Source organism: Pinus tabuliformis, chromosome 6 (genome assembly GCF_031772625.1).
Source record: "Pinus tabuliformis cultivar Carrire ecotype Pingquan chromosome 6, CPIR1, whole genome shotgun sequence".
NCBI lineage: Eukaryota > Viridiplantae > Streptophyta > Pinopsida > Pinales > Pinaceae > Pinus > Pinus tabuliformis.
The window spans coordinates 352812834-352831695 of NC_142292.1; the positions used below are offsets into that span (position 1 = coordinate 352812834).

General features: G+C 39.7%; 2 pseudogenes; both read left to right on the plus strand.

Annotated features, from left to right (window-relative positions):
- Nucleotides 1–6780: 6780 nt before the first annotated feature.
- Nucleotides 6781–9136, plus strand: LOC149258763 (E3 ubiquitin-protein ligase XB3-like; annotated as a pseudogene).
- Nucleotides 9137–10589: 1453 nt separating this feature from the next.
- On the plus strand, nt 10590–11720 carry LOC149258764 (putative E3 ubiquitin-protein ligase XBAT31 pseudogene; annotated as a pseudogene).
- Nucleotides 11721–18862: the final 7142 nt, after the last annotated feature.

Genomic DNA, 18862 nt, shown 5'->3' on the forward strand with positions numbered 1-18862 from the left:
TTGGCTACATTCTGACATTGGCAAAATTCAGCCTCCAAGGGAATCTTTAAGATTCCATAATATTCTTCAAAGATTCTATGCTACTGGGCACCTGAATTTCCACTGCTCAGATGCAGATTCTGAATGCACGGTTGGACTCCTGGTGAGAAAACTTGCAAAAATGACTATAAACACATCAAATTTTGTCACTGAAAAAGTTTACCTCCCAAGGAATATTTTTGACATCTTGAGATTCTCTTGTGTCAGCGTTCCACTCCTCTGACTGGGAAAGATTCCAGTGGGCATGATTTCTCCTTGGCCTTCGTGCACAATTCTACCTCCATCGGTTCACCCCCATTGACTGGTTAGCAAAGAAATATATATAATTGTTGTGGTGGAAATTACAATGTTGACCATTTGATCCAAAGGTAAAGTGCTAAGATTGGATTTGGGAGGTTGAGGGTTCAAACCCGACCGACCCCCAACTTGGTAACATTTTTTTAACCAATCTGCTGGTGGTCAACATATGCATTGGTGGTAATGTAACTCTTAACATAGCCGACAGTTACCTCTTAACATAATCGGTGGTTAAACTTTTTTTTGCATTGGATTTTGTTTTAAGTTTAAATATGGGCTCGTCCGGTGGGGGTGGGCCCAGCGGGTTTGAGCCCCGTTGGCTCCACATATGGTTCCATTTCCAATGGTCATAGGCCATATAACAACTATGTTATATATATATGGTTTAATGTTTGCATTGACCACTGGTCGTTGCGCCATTTGTATGATCTGTGACAAGGTCGGGGGGTGGCGGGGGTGGCAACCCGCCACCCATATTTTAATAATTTTTGGTTCTTATAAAACCAACTAACCCTTTTTAACTTTGACGAAAATAAGGGTTATTGGGAAAATTAAGTACCTAACATATTCGCTCGTTCCGGTGGCCGGATTCCATGAGTCAGGTCTCGGTCAATTTGTTGCCTCGTTAACCCTACCACTTGCCCAAGTTTGACCGTGAATAACTCGACCATATGAGCTCGAATTTGAGTTTCATTCACACCGTTGGAATCAGGGTGACGAGCACTTTGATCTAGTCCTAATTTTGCTTCGATCCGACAATTTTTATTTTTGAGTTATTCTGAAGCCACTTCTAAATCTGAGCATTTCTGGAGCCACCTGGATCATTGGGAGAAGATGAGAAACTATTATGAAGGAGACAACAAGGTAAAGAAAGCTAAATTCAAAGGTTTTAGGATGCAATTTGAATCTTTGAGCATGCATGGTGATGAAGAGATTGCAAAGTATTTTTTAAGAGTTGATGAAGTTGTGAACACCATAAGGGGACTTGATGAGAAAATGGATGAAGAGGTGGTAGGTCAAAAAGTGCTAAGATCTCTTTTGGAAATGTTTAATCCCAAGGTATCAACCATTGAAGAAATACCAAATCTTATCCCTCTCTCTCTAAATCAAATCCTTGGAATACTCACTACCTATGAGACAAGGAGTTATAAGGGAAAGTTTGCAGCCAAAGAATCAACCTTCAAAGTAGAAAAGAAGTGCAAAAAAATAAGTGCATGGATGAGCATCCTAACTCATGCAATGAATTAGATGAAGAAGAGGCCAAATTTGTGAGGAATCTCAAGTGAGGAAGCTTTACCTTTACCTTTCCCTTTCCCTTTCCTTACTTGCTGAGATATTTTCTTACGCTTTTACTATTCATAATAATGCTTCAATTTCCCAATAACCTCCTCAAGTGATCGAGGCTCATCCTACTCAATCCAATCTCTAAATTATAATGAAAATCCACTGACAAATATCTGAACTTTAGTTTTCTCATCCTTAAGATATGGTACATACCTCGAAATCTCCAAGAACTTGGTCGTATACTCCTCATTTGTCATCGATCCCATTTTGAGCTCATAGAATTCCTTGGCTTTGTTGTCGTAGTACCTTTCTAACAAGTATTTATTCCTGAAGAGTTTCTTGAATTCATGCCAACTCAAGTCTTTTGTCCTGATGTCTCTGACCTGTCTTACATCATCCCACCAGATGTTTGCTTTCCCTTTGAGGTTGAAGATAGCTACTCTGGCCTTCATATTCTCTGTGTACTCATGTAGTTCAAATAACTTCTTCATCCCAAGTAACCAAGCCTTTGCATCCTCCGGCTTCTTCAAATATCCATCAAAAGTAGGTGGCCTAGCTTTCTTAAACTCATCCGAAAAATATCCCCTATCACTCCTCTTGTAAGGGTGATAACGATGACAATCATAGTGCCTGTCAAAACCAAAACTACAATAGCACGTTGTCCATCACCTCTCCTATCCGAAGTATCCAAGAACCTGCCATCTCTAACCATGTCATCCCTATCCAACCTGTGCCCACCATGAGATCTACTGTCATATTCCCCATTTGTTTTGTTCTCCTGTCCATGGTTGATCTGAAGTGGTCCCTTTCTCTGCAATTCTAACAAACTCTAAAGGATTACCACATTCACTTCTACTTGTTTCTCTTGTGCCTTCATGATTATTTCATTATCTGCCTTTTAAATCCTTAGTTCTTCCTTCAAGATTCTCAATGTGTCTGCTAAGTTGGAAGAATGCCCAACACCACACTACTCATTTGATCCATAAGGAGAGTCTCAGGAACTGTAGTCTACCATCTTGCTAGTCATCTTTGTTGTTTTCTTCTTTCAAAGTATATCATGTTAGCTAAACCAAAATATAAACATAATAAGAAAACCTCAGTATAGTTCGGGGAGGATATCTCATCTGCAATATCGACCATATTAGCGCAATACATGTATAAATATAATCATAACAACATATAGATGTCATCCTAACCATATTTTAGTCATAAATGCATGACCATATCAATCACCCATCATGACCTCATGCATGAAAACTAAAACCATGTCAATGTGTACATAATAAACATATGTAAGACATACATGCATACTCGATACATACAAACACTAATGTGCATAAACGACCTATACTCATGATAAACACATCCAACATCAACACCATCAACTTTCACATGGTGACACCACTACAACCATGACTAACACCATGCATATTCAACAAGCACATAAACCACAAGCATAGAGAACACATATACCACTGATATGAATGCATGACCAACACACTGCCCATCTAGTCCAAGGGGTGAACCATGTTCTGATACCCCTCTGTAACACCCTCCTACCACATTTACCCAAGTTAACCGGTCCACTAGGGTAAACATGTGACGAGAGCTATTATGATCTTATTCAACTCCCCATGTTTAGTTAAGGAAATGGAACTAACACAACACAACCAATCTGACCTTCTACACATGCTACATAACCCTAAGGAGCCAACCAACCCTTCCAGGTGATCAACCCTTGAGACAACCTAGCATTTTGTTGACCTAGAGCCTCAGTTTCTCCCATGACATGGGCATGCATGTGACTGGAGCCCTCTAGTCACTCTCACAACAAGGGCATGCAATTGATTGGGGTCTTTTTCAGCTAGTTTAGAGCCAGCGACCCCGAGCTCTATGCCACTTTTTCAGGGCCAAGTATCAATCCACTGCCCAGAACTTCATGAAACTTCCAGAAATTAAAAGTAATATTGAAACAATGATACAAATGCAAATACTTGAGTAAATACTTGACTAAACCCCTACGATCCATGACCGACATTTCTTCAAACATATCAAAAATATGCATTCTGCAATTCATAAAATAGATTTGAGCACAAGAGTCTCATACTTATCTAAACATCACTAAGAAGAATTGATGCATTATCACATTAGCTGCATTATCATCTATTAGGTCATATATTCATTGTTCATTCATTTATAAATCAAAACATGATGAGAGCCATACATCATCACTATCATAAAACACACTCATAACCAACATATAAAAAACATAAATAATAAGGATACAACAACCATAGAATCCACATATAACCCAGTACATTTACACATGAAATACCAAGGAGAAGGAACTCTTATTAATGAATGAAAAATCCAACTGGGTTTGGGACTTCTATGAACCACCCGACCATAGATTGGCTGAACCAAATATTTCTTTTAGCCATTCACCCCCATTCCATATTCCAAGCATGAATGTGGGACTCATAACCAAACAAAAAGACCAAATAAGCATGGATTCTACCAGATTTCTCAACCTACGACGTGAGGAATGTTACTATCTCCTAGTCTCTAGGATTTACCGCAATCCACAATCTGATTCAGAGATCATTAGGCCATAATCGAGACACCATCCTCCAGAATTTACCGTATATCCTTCCATTCATCGACCAATGATTCTTAGGCCTGATCAAGGGAACCAACCTCTAGGATTTACCATATATCCTTCCATTTACTGATTGAGGATTCCTAGGCCCATTGAGGCAACCCAAAATCTGGTTGTACTGTAACCCACAGTATGGTCCAGGGGTTACTATGCCAAGGCTTTACTACGATCCACAGTATGGTTCAAGGATCACTAGGCCGTGTCTTCTTTCTTTTATAGATCCACCTCACTCGGTTTCAAATCCATTTGGAAATCCAACTCAACTAAACATGAGAACCGCATCACACCAAGGCTATCTAGAAATGGAAAGGCTAGGCTGAAAAACATTGTCACACCTAGAAAAACCCATGCCAATGACAACAAGAGAACCAAGAACACACATGCATAACAATGCATGCCAAAACTAGCAAGGAAATCACACATGAAAGTCGATACCTTCAAATGATCTCGTTGTAGTTATTAGATCCTGCTCTTTCTTGCTTGATCCTTGCTTTCCTTTGCCTTCTTTAGTCTTTTTGATCCAATGTTGAAGTGCTCCAAGAAAAATCTAAGTGTCCAAGAGTGTGAGAGAGACAAAGAATAAAGAGAGAGCTCCAAAACTGAACTAACAAAAGGTACCAACTGATCCTCATAAACCTTTTTATTAATGAGGCCTTTATTTTCTTCATTTTCCATTATTTTCCTTCATTTTCCTCCTCAAAGGCAACCTGTGACCTTTCTCTTTCTTTTTCTACTAATTTCCATTATTTTCATCAATAAAATGATAATTAATGCCTCATGCATTTCCAAAGCCTTTCCAATTTCCTTAGCCATAATAAACCAAATGAACACCCACACTAGGATGTTTTTGTCCAACATTCAGCTTGGAATAAGTGTCCCATAACCGTTGTTATTATTTTGCCTTTATTATTACATGGAATTTTCACCAAGGTTGTTACAATCAATGATCCAATGAGATGTTGGATTGAACTCAACTAACCCAATTTCTTCAACATCTCCATTGCCTCTAATTATGGATCCAAATATGGAAGATTCTAATGAACTAACACTAAATTATTAATATTTTCTTAATCCAACATAGTGAACTTCTTTGAATGCTCATATTTGAATTTTTTTAAGTGTTTCTTGCAACCATAAGCACTACAAGTTTAACCCTTAACATAGATATCAAGTTTTTACACATTAAAATTTAGGGATATGACTTCCAAAATCCTCGACAACACAATCAGATATTGCAAACATTAATAATAAATGAACAACTATTAAATAAGGATTCGAGAGTCCAAATATCTACATGTAATACCATGTGTTCTTTTATTTAGTACACCCAAAATAAAAATAGTAAATTAAATGGAATAGAATATAACTCCACTTACTAACTATCTTTAATTTTTTATTTTTATTTTAGCTTGCAATATTTACAAACCCGAAACATTTGTTGCATGCAACTCTTGTTCTTCTATTATTATGAAAGATATAATATATAATACCACTACTAATATCACTTTCACCTTTATGGTGATGATCATTTCATATAGCTAATTACATGTTGTATTTATATCCATATTTTTTATTTTATCTTAACAAAAAATTGAAATTAAATGCTTTCAAATCTAGAGTCAAGATTATATAACATTTATTAATTTGTTTCTAGATTTATAATGGTGATAAAAAATCTTGGTGCTCAATGATGCTATAATAAGCTTACATCATAGTCATAGCAACACACATCATTGTTGGACCTTATAAGATGAAAGGGAATTGATTTAAATATGATAATTTTGGAATAATATAGTTTTAAGTTTCTATTATTTTTTAGTATATTTTTAGATAATTTTGCTCAAACTCTAGTTACGCCGTAAGGCATTCCCCTCTGAAATCAACTCCCCTCTTGTCTTACCTATCTTACTATGATTTGTCTGATCTGATGTTAGACGATTAAAATGTTTGTCACTGTTAATCAAAAAATTGGTTATAACTGAAACAATAACAATTGAAACTTAATCTTTTTATTTTACTTATCGTGGCCTGAGAGGGTTTGGTGTATATGAAATGTCTCATTCGACACCTCCACCATGGTATTCCACGATCAATATTCTACACCTTCACCATGGTATTCCACGGACCGAGATTCTATAAGCAAGGTGAAACTTTTCTCAGGGTTGTCTGGTAAGTTATTTGAGACTCCTAAGTTAGATTTTTCAAGATTCAAATGCCTTAGAGGTGTTGATAAGGGGCTCAGGACATTGGGGATTCAGCGGGCAAGATTTGGTAATAAATGGGTCAAACTCTTAGATATAGTGTCTCCAGTGAACATGCCTTCTTCTCTGTCGTCCAACAAGGGGATTTGCAAAGGGCGGAGGCTGCTCTCTTGAAAGGAAATTATGTCAACTTTGTATTTTTTTTGTTTGTGATTGAATAGGCAAGGTTCACACCGCCTCAAGATTTAAACAATCTCACCCTTGTTTGTATCTTTTTTCCCTTACAGATGACCAAGGATCATGCCTCTTCACCTTGCTGCTCAAAGAGGCTGCTTGGATTCTGTGCGAGAATTGTTGCATCCTGATGCCCTGAGTCACAACAAATAGACTCCTCTCATGATGATCACCATGTATGGGAAGATTTCCTACATTGAAAGGCTTTTGCAAGCTGGTGCAAATATACTATTGTTTGACTTGTTGCATCCGAGAACTTGCTTGCACTATGCTGCAAACTATGGGCACACTAATTGCTTGGAAGCTATTCTCTGAGCTGCATAGTCTACTCCCGTTGCAAACTCTTAGGGATTTTCCCGGTTTGTAAACGCGAGATATGGGGTTGGAGCCACTTCATTACACCTTGCGACCCGAATGAAACATGCAGGAGTTGTTCAATTGCTGTTGAGAAATGGGGCTTTAGTGTACGCAACAACTGGAGCTCATGGGTAAGAGATATAGACACCCAATTTCGTAATTAGTTTCTTTGTATCATCAAAACCATATTTCTCACATTTGAAATATTTCTCTTCATTTTAATAACATGTTTGCCTCTTTCGTGAAAATTGGGTTTTTTCTTGAAAATTTGTGCCAAATGGATCTTTCTTTCCTGAACAACATGTGCTCTATCAGAACTTGAAAGGAAATATTGTCAACTTTGTATTTTTGTTGTTTGTGACTGAATAGACAAGGTGCCTTCCACCTCAAGATTTAATCAAACCCACCCTTGTTTCTGTTTTTTTTCCCTTACAGATGACCAGGGAGCATGCCTCTACACCTTGTTACTTGAGGAGGCTGCTTGGATTCTGTGCAAGAATTGTTGGCTTAGGGTGTTGACCGCTGAGTCTACTCCCGTTTTAGACTCTTGGGGATTTTCCCGGTTTGTAAATGCGAGAGATGGGGTTGGAGCCACTTCATTATACCTTGCGGCCCGAATGAAACATCCAGGGGTTGTTCAATTGCTGTTGAGAAATGGGGCTTTAGTTTGCGCAACCATTGGAGCTCATAGGTAAGAGATAGAGACACCCAATTTTGTAATTAGTTTCTTTGTATCATTGAAACCATAGTTGTCACATCTGAAATATTGCTCTTCATTTTAATAATATGTGTGGCTCTTTCGTGAAAATTGTGTTTTTTCCCTGAAAATTTGTGTGAAATGGATCTTTATTTCTTGAACAGCATGTGTTCTATCTGAACTTGAAAGGAAACTTTGTATTTTTGTTGTTTGTGACTGAATAGGCAAGGTGCCTTCCGCCTCAAGATTTAATCAAACCCACCCTTGTTTGTATGTTTTTTCCCTTACAGATGACCAGGGAGCAAGCCTCTACACCTTACTGCTCGAGGAGGCTGATTGGATTCTGTGCGAGAATTGTTGGCTTGGGGTGCTGACCGCATTCAACGAGATGCGTCTAGGTGAGAACTCCCTTAACTCTCTCTGAGGGCATAACTTCATTCCTCCTATTTACTGAAACTTTATTATATGTTTAATTTGTTACATATAGGACTACTGTAATAGGAGATAAAAAGAGAGAATTTACCAAGATATTTCCGTAGACTATTGATTAATGTGTTTTACTTGGCAGACGCATCCCATATGCGGTAGCCCTTAAGTACAAATACTCTGCCTATGCAGCCTTACTGAATCCATGTTCTGTAGAACCATTGGTTTGGCCTACATTGTGGAAATTCATAAGTCAACTCAATCCAAAGGCTAAGATCTTGTTGGAAAAGGCCCTTATGGAGGTCAATCGAGCAAGGGAGAAAAACATCCTATTTGGAGTTGCCTCTTCAATTTCTTTTTCCACTAATCAAGAAGATAACATTGAAGATAATATTTATGATGTGCGTTCTTGCTTCTAATCTCAAATTTCTATTGTTTGGTTAGAACTTGGCAGAATTATGACACATATCAGACTAAGAAGTTGTATCGGTTATCTATTTTCTTCAAATGTCAAGTGACTATCATTGCAACTGATTGATTGTCTTTGTTTGTGCCAATATGCAGGCTAATGAATAGGTTTGTTGTATTTGCTTTGATCAATTGTGTACCATTGAAGTTTAGGACTGTGGGCATCAAATGTGTGCCCTCTACACTCTAGCACTGTGTTGTCACAATAAACCTAATCCTACCACAACATATTCTCCTCCTCTAGCTTTCCCTTTCTGTCGCAGTAGCATAGCACAACTAGTGCTTGTCCCTCCCAAAGAGAGTTGCACGAACAATGATTCTTCAAAGACCAACAAGCCAAGACAATCTAAGAGTTTTAGTGAGGGGAGCAGCAGTTTCAAAGGAATCTCAACCAAGGGATCTTTTGGGAATATAAGTGGAAAAAGGTCTAGAAAAATTGCGGACAACAGTGATTGGATGGAACAAAAACCTTGATTTGTGATGCCAAATATACCAGTTGAAATTTCAACCTATGATATGGCATTACTAGCCAGTCCTTGCACTCCCATACTTATAGATATTGCTACGAGTATGAAGATCCAACTCCCACTTTTGTCCTTTGCAGAGACAGATCCAACTCTAACATCATCTGAAAACCCTTATTTTATTTGTATGACCCACAGTGATGTTTCTTAGATGGAAGTAATACTGCACATGATCTCTAACAAAACTACTCCAAAACTATACACATCACTCTTCTCAGTCAACCTTTGAGTGCTAAAATACCTGTTAAACAAAACCGAAAGAAAATATGAGCTAAGAATGGCAAGAAAAATGAAAAAGTCAGATTCTACAACAAATACAATTCCTTCACCATCACTATTATTGTAAAGAGGGTACAATTTATGTGTATGATATACTCTGGATCAAGGTATCCTGCAGTTCCTTTCACTATAGTGGTAACATGAGAAGGCTCCCCATCCTCCTCATCAATCCATACCTTTGAAAGACCAAAGTCACCAAGGTTTCCTTTTAAATTGTTGTCTAGAAGAATGTTCATTGTTTTCACATCCCCGTGAATAATCTTCGGGGTACAATCTACGTGCATGTATTCCAATCCTTTGAATAAAAATGGAGATATTGTTATGCATTAATTCCCTTTAAGAGATAAAAGTAGAAATCTACATAAGAAATTGCATGAAAAATATGTCGTTTTCCTTTTGAAGCATAGAGTAGACATCTATCAACGTTTAAATTTTTATAAAGTACATCACAGAAAAGAGGACATGAAAAAACTACCCTGTGTTGCATCTAAAGCTATTTTTACTCTCGTTTTCCAATTTAGTTATGAAGTTGCATTAGGACCTGGGAAATGAAACAGAGACAAAGCTCCCTTTAATTCTTTGATCCTCATTGTATTCTCGACAGTAATTAATTTTGTGGCACGATTTCTTGGTGAAAATTTACCTAAATTCATTCTACATAGGAGCTGGTATTTTGCATCATGTGTGCGTTAATTTTCAATTTTCTGTTTTTAACTAGTTAGTATTTTCACTGGTTACATCGTTTATAGAGGTTTGCATTTTGACAAAAGAATAATGGAATCTGTAGTATAGTAGCTCATGAGACCTTTGAACTTAAAATAATCCATACTACTTTGGATTTCTTTCTAGTCGTAAGTGGATGTCAAACTATTTGTACATGGAACTTGGCAGATAGATAGTATCATTTTTTATGCATGTTTAGAAACCTGTTGTAGCTGGGTATTTGTTCTTTTAGTGGATCTATCTTTTGCTGATGCAACAAAGATGGGATTCACTGATTGATTGATTGATTACACGATTGGTTTCAAGAGTCTCGAGTTATATTTTTCAGGATTCAAATGCTTGAGAGGTGTTGATAAGGGGCTCAGGGCATTGGGGATTCAACGGGCAAGATTTGGTAATAAATGGGTCAGGCTCTGAGCTGTAGTGTCTCCAATGAACATGCCTTCTTCTCTGCTGTCTAACAAGGGGATTTGCAAAGGGTGGAGGCTGCTCTTGAGCGAGAGCCCCATTTGATCTCAGAGACCACAGTCTATGAAAATATGTCTCCATTGCATATTGCTGCTGCAAATGGCCAGATTGATGTCCTGTCATATCTGTTGGACCGGAATTTGCATCTTGATGCCCTAAGTCGCAACAAACAGACTCCTTTGATGATGGTCACCATGTATGGGAAGGTTTCCTGCATTGAGAGGCTTCTGCAAGCTGGTGCAAATATACTGCTATTTGACTCATTGCATTGGAGAACTTGCTTGCACTATGCTGCAAACTATGGGCACACTAATTGCTTGGAAGCCATTCTCTTAACTGCCCAGTCTACTCCCGTTGCAGACTCTTGGGGATTTGCTTGGTTTGTAGACGTGAGAGATGGGGTTGGAGCTAATTCATTACACCTTGCGACCCGAATGAAACATGCAGGGGTTGTTAAGTTTCAGTTGAGAAATGGGGCTTTAGTTTGTGCAACCATTGGAGCTCATGGACGACCAGGTATCACGCCTCTACACCTTGCTGCTCGAGAAGGTTGCTTGGATTCTGTGCAAGAATTGTTGGCTTGGAGTGTTGACTACATTTAGCGAGATGCATCTGGACGCATCCCATATGCGGTAGCTCTTAAGTACAAACACTCTTCTTGTGCAGCCTGACTTAATCCCAGGTCTACAAACCATTAGTTTGGCCTACACTAGTGAATATGAGGTTTGTTGCATTTGCTTTAATCAATTGTGTACCATTGGAGTTCAGGATTGTGGGCATCAAATGTTTGCCCTCTGCACTCTAACACTATGTTGTCACAATAAACCTAATCCTACCACAACATATTATCCTCCTCCAGCTTGCCCTTTCTGTCGCAGTAGCATAGCACAACTAGTGGTTGTCCCTCCCAAAGACAATCTAAGAGTTTCAGTGAGGGGAGCAATAGTTTCAAAGGAATCTCATCCAAGGGATCTTTTGGGAAGATAATTGGAAAAGGGTCTAGAAAAATTGTGGAAAAATTGCAGACAACTATGATTGGACAGAACAGAAACCCTAATTTGTGACACCAAATATACCAATTGAAATTTCAATCTATGCTATGGCATTACTAGCCAGTCCTTGCACTCCCATCCTTGTAGATATTGCTGCCAGGATGAAACATAAATCTTTCCAAAATGGATTTCGAAGCCTATAATGCTATATTTATTCATTCAAGAATCAAATCTTGTTTGATTGAAAATGGAGCAAATGGACAGAGTTTGTCGCATGAGCCGAGTAAGTTTTGGTTCTATAGCTTGAGCGCTGCTTGATGTATGAAAGGGTTGTCTAGTAGCTGTTACCAAGGTAGATGAATTGAATCTAAGGGAAGTTGTTTAGGATCCAGAGTTCAAACAAGAAATATGCAGGCAATATTTCAATGATAACCCTGATGTGTCTGGTACTAGATTTGCCTCCAGCGTTTTCATATAGTAAATTACTGTACAATAAAAAAACATAAACAACATTGGAGATTTCTTGATTCCCACCACCAATGCCATATCCTCTAGCTATATGCATGGCCTCGTCCACAATTTCCGTTCTTCTTTACTACTATACCTATTATACCGCCTTACAACGTTTCTTTTGCAACATCAAGTATAATTGCTAATAAGTATTTATTGAAATTACAATAACAATAAATTACATTCTCTCCAAAAATTATTATTAAATTTAAATTAAAAAATTAAATACAAAACAATTAAACAATGTTTACAATAAAATACTTTATTTTTATATAATATTTTTAAAAAATTAATAATATGTTTTTAAGTTATTTTTCTTTATAAATCTAGTTAGAGTTTTGATTAAATTTTGAAAAAAATCATAGCAAAAGATAAGATTTTTGAAAAAAAATCACAATAAAGAATAAGATTTTTGACGACAATGTGAGAAAACCATGATAAAGGATAATATTTTTTTTTAATGACAAAATAGCAAAAGTTTGAAAAAAAATACCGTAAGAATACGTATTGAAGCATAAGTGGCAGGGGTAATGAGAGACCACCGGTTTGAAAAAGATTTGATGACTTTCCTTCACCATAATTTTAAAACTTTTCCCGGATGCGGGTGACATCACCGCCTATGCCGCGTGTTGAGGCAGTTAAGAGGCATGTGGCTTGTCACATGGGCCTCTGGCAGCCCGGACAAGCCACGCCATGCCAAACTGCTCGAACCTTAAATTCGCCGGAAGGCGATGCAATTGGTATTTTCGCAATGTCTCGGGGGGATGGGAATGTCGTTTGGCTGTCTCGTCTGGAGCAGAGGAGCGTTGGAGGAATGTACAGGGAGTTGCAGGCGCCATTCAATGCGCTGCAACATACGAGGAGCAAGGCGGTTAATAAGGAGGCCATCCTTACCGCTCAGATGAATCACAAACCAGTCGAGTGGGTAATTGCTTGGGATTCTGACAATCCAGAGGAGTGGGTAATTGCTTGGGATTCTGGAGGTATTGCTGGAGAGGCAGGCCATAGCCATATGCCGAGGGAGAGACTTAGGATGTGCAGTCGCAGAGGCATGTCTCGAGGGCGCTCAGGCTCCCAGAGGCCTGAAATCTCTCCTTCGTCTTCACTTGAAATCACCTCTGAGCAAAACAGGCCTCCAGGCCGTAATGCCAGAGGCAATTGTTGGGGTATGCCGGAGTGTGGCCATGCGGAACATCCGGCCATTCGCTACAGAATTCCCTGTGCCTTTGCTAACAATACTCTCATAGTGTCTGTTACTGTGGAGCATTGCAGCAGTGTTCGGGGGCGCATGGACACGGTGACAGTTCCGCGGGTCGATATGGAGACTCCCACTGTGGATTTCACGCGCCCGGTCCAGAAGGATGAAGCTGGCCCCAGCGAACCTGTTCGCAGAAGCTCGAGTCCGGGTAGGGAGCCTGTGCAACGAAGCTCAGACAAGGGCAAGGGAGCTGCGGAAAATCTCAAGGGACCTGCTTCTGATGAGCCGCATTCCACGGATGAAGATTAGCGCTGCACTCGCCAAGTCTGGGAAGCAAGGGATGAATTCCTCTGACCTTTTCATTTTCAGTTCTTTGCATTTCTGTCATCTAGTTCAGGACGGTAATCTCTGTCCATATCGCCATAGTTTCAGTCCACGCGTCGTCCATCATGTTCACCATGTTGTCCATCATCCACCGTGTCATCTCTGGAACTCTTCGTGTCGGTCACAGCATGTTACGTGTCGGTCTCAGTTTGTTATGTGTCGCTCCTCTCAGCATGGAAGTAATGTATATGATCTTCGTTGAAGAAACAGGGCTTTGGCCTAGCTGTAATTTTTGTAACATTTTTGACTTTTTTGTAATATAAATAGATCAGTTTTACGGAGAAAAAAAAAAAATTTTAAAACTTTAATAATATTAAAATAATATTTGATGGCTTTCCTTCAGCATAATTTTAAAACTTTAAACCTATTAAAATAATATATATATATAATAAAATAAAATAAGTTTTAAAGTATTTATAATCTTTACTTGATTGGAATCCAGTGTATTTTCATTTTTAATGAACAGCATTGATTTAAAAGTTCATAAACTTTACATTTATGAAATGATGAAGTATTTATTAGGGATGGCAAATCTGCATCTTATACGTGTTAAAATCCCTGGCAAAAATACTTGACAGGGGTTAAATTTGACGGGTTTTAAAGTGCTTTTCACATGATTTTTAATATTTATTTTTATAAGTTTGTTTTAATTTCTGTAAATTATATTTATAATTGTTCTTACATGAATAGTGATTATAAATATTGTTGCAAATAAATTAAACAATAAAATATAGATAATGTATATGAACTATATAAATATTTAAAAATTACATTCAATATCATTGTATAACTAAATTAAATTTTAGATATATAGATATATAATAAAAGTAAATTATTTTTTTTTTAACAAAGTCGGTTACTCATATATTATAAAAGCCAGCAATACTGAATTCTATTACATAGGGGAAACGGATCTGAGAGCTGAGGGTCAAAAGCGGGTTCGCAGACCCATATTCCTCATTGCTTCTCTTGGTTAAACAGAAAACAAAATGAAGACGACTATACTGCCTAACGAAGGAACCGCCTATCCATCTAAATTTACATTGCATATCTTTTAAGGGAGGTGTTGAGTGACTGAATCATCCTGATTCCTTGCGCTTGCCTTGGTTGATGCTTCGGCCTGGTAACTCTGGGTGAGGGAGCGAATGTGTTGAATGGCTGCCTCCAAGTGGCTGCATCTATCTTTAAGAGATTCGATCTCATTCTTCCTTTTGTCTAGCTTTTTTCGCTTAGAATTCCTGTCTGCATGGTAGTCATCCGTCAGCTCCTTGAGTTGCTTTGTTAGGCTGTTTATCATAATCGTATGGGCCTTGCACATGGTGCAGTCCCTGTTATTGAAGATCCTATCCAGAGGGTTGCCGGGTTGGGCCTGAACGGGAGGATTGTTTTGCTGATCAGCCATTCGAGCAAGAAGAGGACCGGTGCTTGGAAGAAGAGAGGACCCGATAAGAGCTGAGAGCAGGGCTGTAGAAGGAGAATAGGCTATGTCACAGAGGTACTGGATTGGAGAGAAGATGATCAAAGGGCTCAGAGAGCTGAGATAAGAGAACTGAAGAAAATTTCTAGGAGCTCTGCAGAGATTAGAACACAGAGAGTTAGTTGTAATAAAGACCACAGAGCAAGAAACAGAGTTTACCAAGATCAGAGTGGAGGCTTGATCCCGCTGCGAGCTGATGGAGGTCGAACGATGCCTACGATTAAAGAGAACAACGGTGTTATGCCTTGCAGGACTGCGAGCTGTGAGGTTTCTGAGATCTGAGAAGCAATTTATAGAGTGCGGGAGACTCCTCCTGTTATCAATCCAATGCGGGAATCCAGACATGTGAAGAGGGCTGCCCTTTGAGATGATTTCTCTGCCGCCCAGAATCGTGTGAGAGAGATGGGCTCGGCCTCCCCTCCAGAGATTGGCTGCGCAAGTCAGAATGAATTTCATTATTAAACGGAGCTTGCTGATATGGACCATATTTTGTTGACAGAAATGAGATCCTTGGTACCGAATTATGCAGTCGAGATGGATTGGGAAGTGGAGTGGAGAATTCGAGGGAGGTCTGAAATGATGATCCTCCTGTCTGAGTTGACTGTTGTCCTGGACTGAGGCGATGTGAGGGATCTTTTTATGGGATATCCTTTCCATATACTGTGTCATTCTCTCTTATCTGACCTGGCTGCCTACCTGTGGCTTTGTTTGCTTGCTCATCCGCCTCCCTGTTGTTCTCTCTTAGAATATGCTTGAACGAGACTTCTCCTAGAAACCTGATGTTTTCCCTTATCCTAGTTTTGATGTTATTCAGAGCCATCTGCTTGAAGTCTCTCCCTGAAGTCATGGCCGCAATGATAATTGCAGAATCGCCCAAAATAAGAAGGTTCTGAAGGCCTAATTTCCTAGAGATAGAGGTTCCCAGCAGAAGGCTGTAAGCCTCTGCCTTGTTATTGGTCATGGTGCCTAAACCCCATTCATAAGTTACTATAATTTTCCCTTGAGGGTCTTTAATGATCCCACCCGCTCCAGCTTGACCCGGATTATTCTTGGAAGCTCCATCGAACTGGAGGACAGGTCTCCTTTGGTTCTGAATCCACAGGGTGACTTCTTCTTTTGTCCCTCGAAGCTTCCAATCCAGATTGCCTTTCCAAATGCTTGAATTTTTCGGAGGAGTTGTCCCATAGTTAAATTTGCCAATCCACTCTTTTATTTTTGCATCAGTCGAGTCCAAGTCCACCTGAGTTATACCATTAGCCTCGATAGTCTCTGTGATGAGTGCAGTTGCTTTTGCGAGAGTGCTAGCTATGCTTGGTTTCTCATTGTTGAATATGCACTTGTTCCGGGCGATCCAAATCTGCCAGCAAAGATTTGGAGGAATACTGTTCCAAAACCTTGCGGCTAGGGTCTTGCCTTTTTTATTCTGAGGAAGGAGTTTCCCCCAATTTTTCTGAAGAAGAGTGATTTGATTTGGCAACTCACCTGTGTCTAAAGGGCTGGTGAGGAGCTTCCAACAAGTCTTGGCGAACGGGCACTCTATAAAAAGGTGGATGCTGCTTTCCTCCGCTGCCCTGCACATGCAACAAATAGAGGGACCTTGGATGCCTTTCTTCTTGAGGTTCTCCGCAGTGAGGATTTTGCCATGGAGCAGGGTCCAGTTGAACAGTTTCACCTTTGGCAGACATTCAATTCTCCATGCAGCTTTGTGTAGGGGCCATGTATTAACTGCTGAGGCATTCTGAAGAGCTTTATAGCCTTCTTTCACCGTGTATCTTCCTCCATTAGGGTCCCAGACAAATTTGTCCTCTGTCTGTTTATTGATGGGAGCTGCACCTATAAGGGAGGTCTTGAGCTCAACCCAAAGGTTTGTGAGATCCGAGGGGAGGTTAAGGGATCTCCACCCTATCCAAGAGTTATTCTCCCAAAGAGAGATATCGAAGAGGGTTTTGAATTTTGCTTCTGTCATCCACCTCTGGAGGGGCCTGAATTTGTGGAGGGATTCCCTTTCATTTGACCCCATTATCCTGTCCTTCCAAATGTTAATATCCTTGCCATTACCCGGTACCCTGGATATATAGGATTTGAATTGAGGGAGCATTTTTTTAATAAGTTTCCACATGGGCGTGCCCTGCCTATCAATGATGGTTTCAGTGAGGATATTGCTATTGACCCCGCTCAGGTATTTCTTCTTAATGACTTCTGTCCACCAGGTTCCTCTCTCATTGAGAATTCGCCAAATTAGTTTGTAGCCCATGGCCATGTTTGCTAGTCTTGGAATTCTGATTCCGAGTCCGCCCTTCTCTAGGGGAAGAGTGACCTTGTCCCACTTTACCAGACTAAACTTTTTTGTGTTTTGCTTTCCTCCTTGCCACAGAAAACTTCTGATTATCAGCTCCATGTGTTTGTGGATGCTAGCCGGGGCGAGTGTGGTTGCAAATTGATATATTGGAAGAGCTGTGAGAATGGCTTTGATTAGTATTGTTCTGCCCGCCAAGTTTAGCCAATACACTCCCCAGCTTTGAAGTTTGCCTCTTAATTTTTCGATCAGCTTGACCCAAATCTCTGATTTTACTGTTTCTTTTGCTAAAGGTAGCCCTAGGTACATAAAATAAGTCCAATTCCTTTGAGCAGGGATTTCCATTATTATGGAAATTCTCTGGATTATATGTCTGGGGACATTCCAAGTGTAAATCATGCATTTGTGGTTATTTAGCTTGCCTCCAGAGGCTTGCAGAAAAAGGTCTAGAGCTTTTTTGAATCTCCGGGCCATGAGACTTGAGGCACCTCCTATTAGTAAAGTGTCATCTGCAAAAAGGGAGTGGTTGATCCCCTTGACACCTCTTGCTATTTCAACCCCTGTTATTTCCTTTGTCCTTCGCATATTCTCCAGCTGCAAACTTAGAGTTTCCGCCATGATGATATAGAGGAAGGGGGAAAGAGGGCACCCCTGTCTCAATCCTCTCGAGCTTTTGAAGGCTTTGCTGGGCCTGCCATTTATAAGGGGGGCCGTCCAATTGTCTGATATGCATTCCATAACCTTGTTGATGAAGAGCTCAGATATCCCGAATTCCTTTAGAACTGCCTGAAGGAATGCGTGATTAACCCGGTCAAATGCATTTGCCATATCGAGCTTAATGATCATACCCCTTTCGTTTCTTGACATGCTGCTCTGAATAGCCTCCTGGATAAGGATGACATTATCAGATATTTGCCTCCTAGGAACGAAGCCGCCTTGGTTCTCGGAGATGAGAGAGGGGAGCAGATTTTTAAGCCTGTTTGCTAAGATCTTGGTTATGATCTTGTAGGAGACATTACAAAGGGATATGGGGCGGAATCTATCAAAGGATTGAGGATTTGGGTCTTTGGGAATAAGGGCCAGATGGGAGGATTTCATACCGCTGCCCATTTTGCATTTAGTGAAGAAGTTTTTTGCCACCCTGATGTAGTCCTTCTTTATAATATCCCAGTGAGTCTTATAAAAGTCCACTGTGAAGCCATCGGGCCCCGGAGCCTTGTCCGAGGCCATACTGTGAATTGACCCTTCGATTTCCTCAACCGTGAGCTCTTTGTCCAGATCAGCGTTCTGGTCTTCTGAGATTTTGTTTTTCAAATTTTTGAAGAAATCCAGATTGTGCATGTGATGCG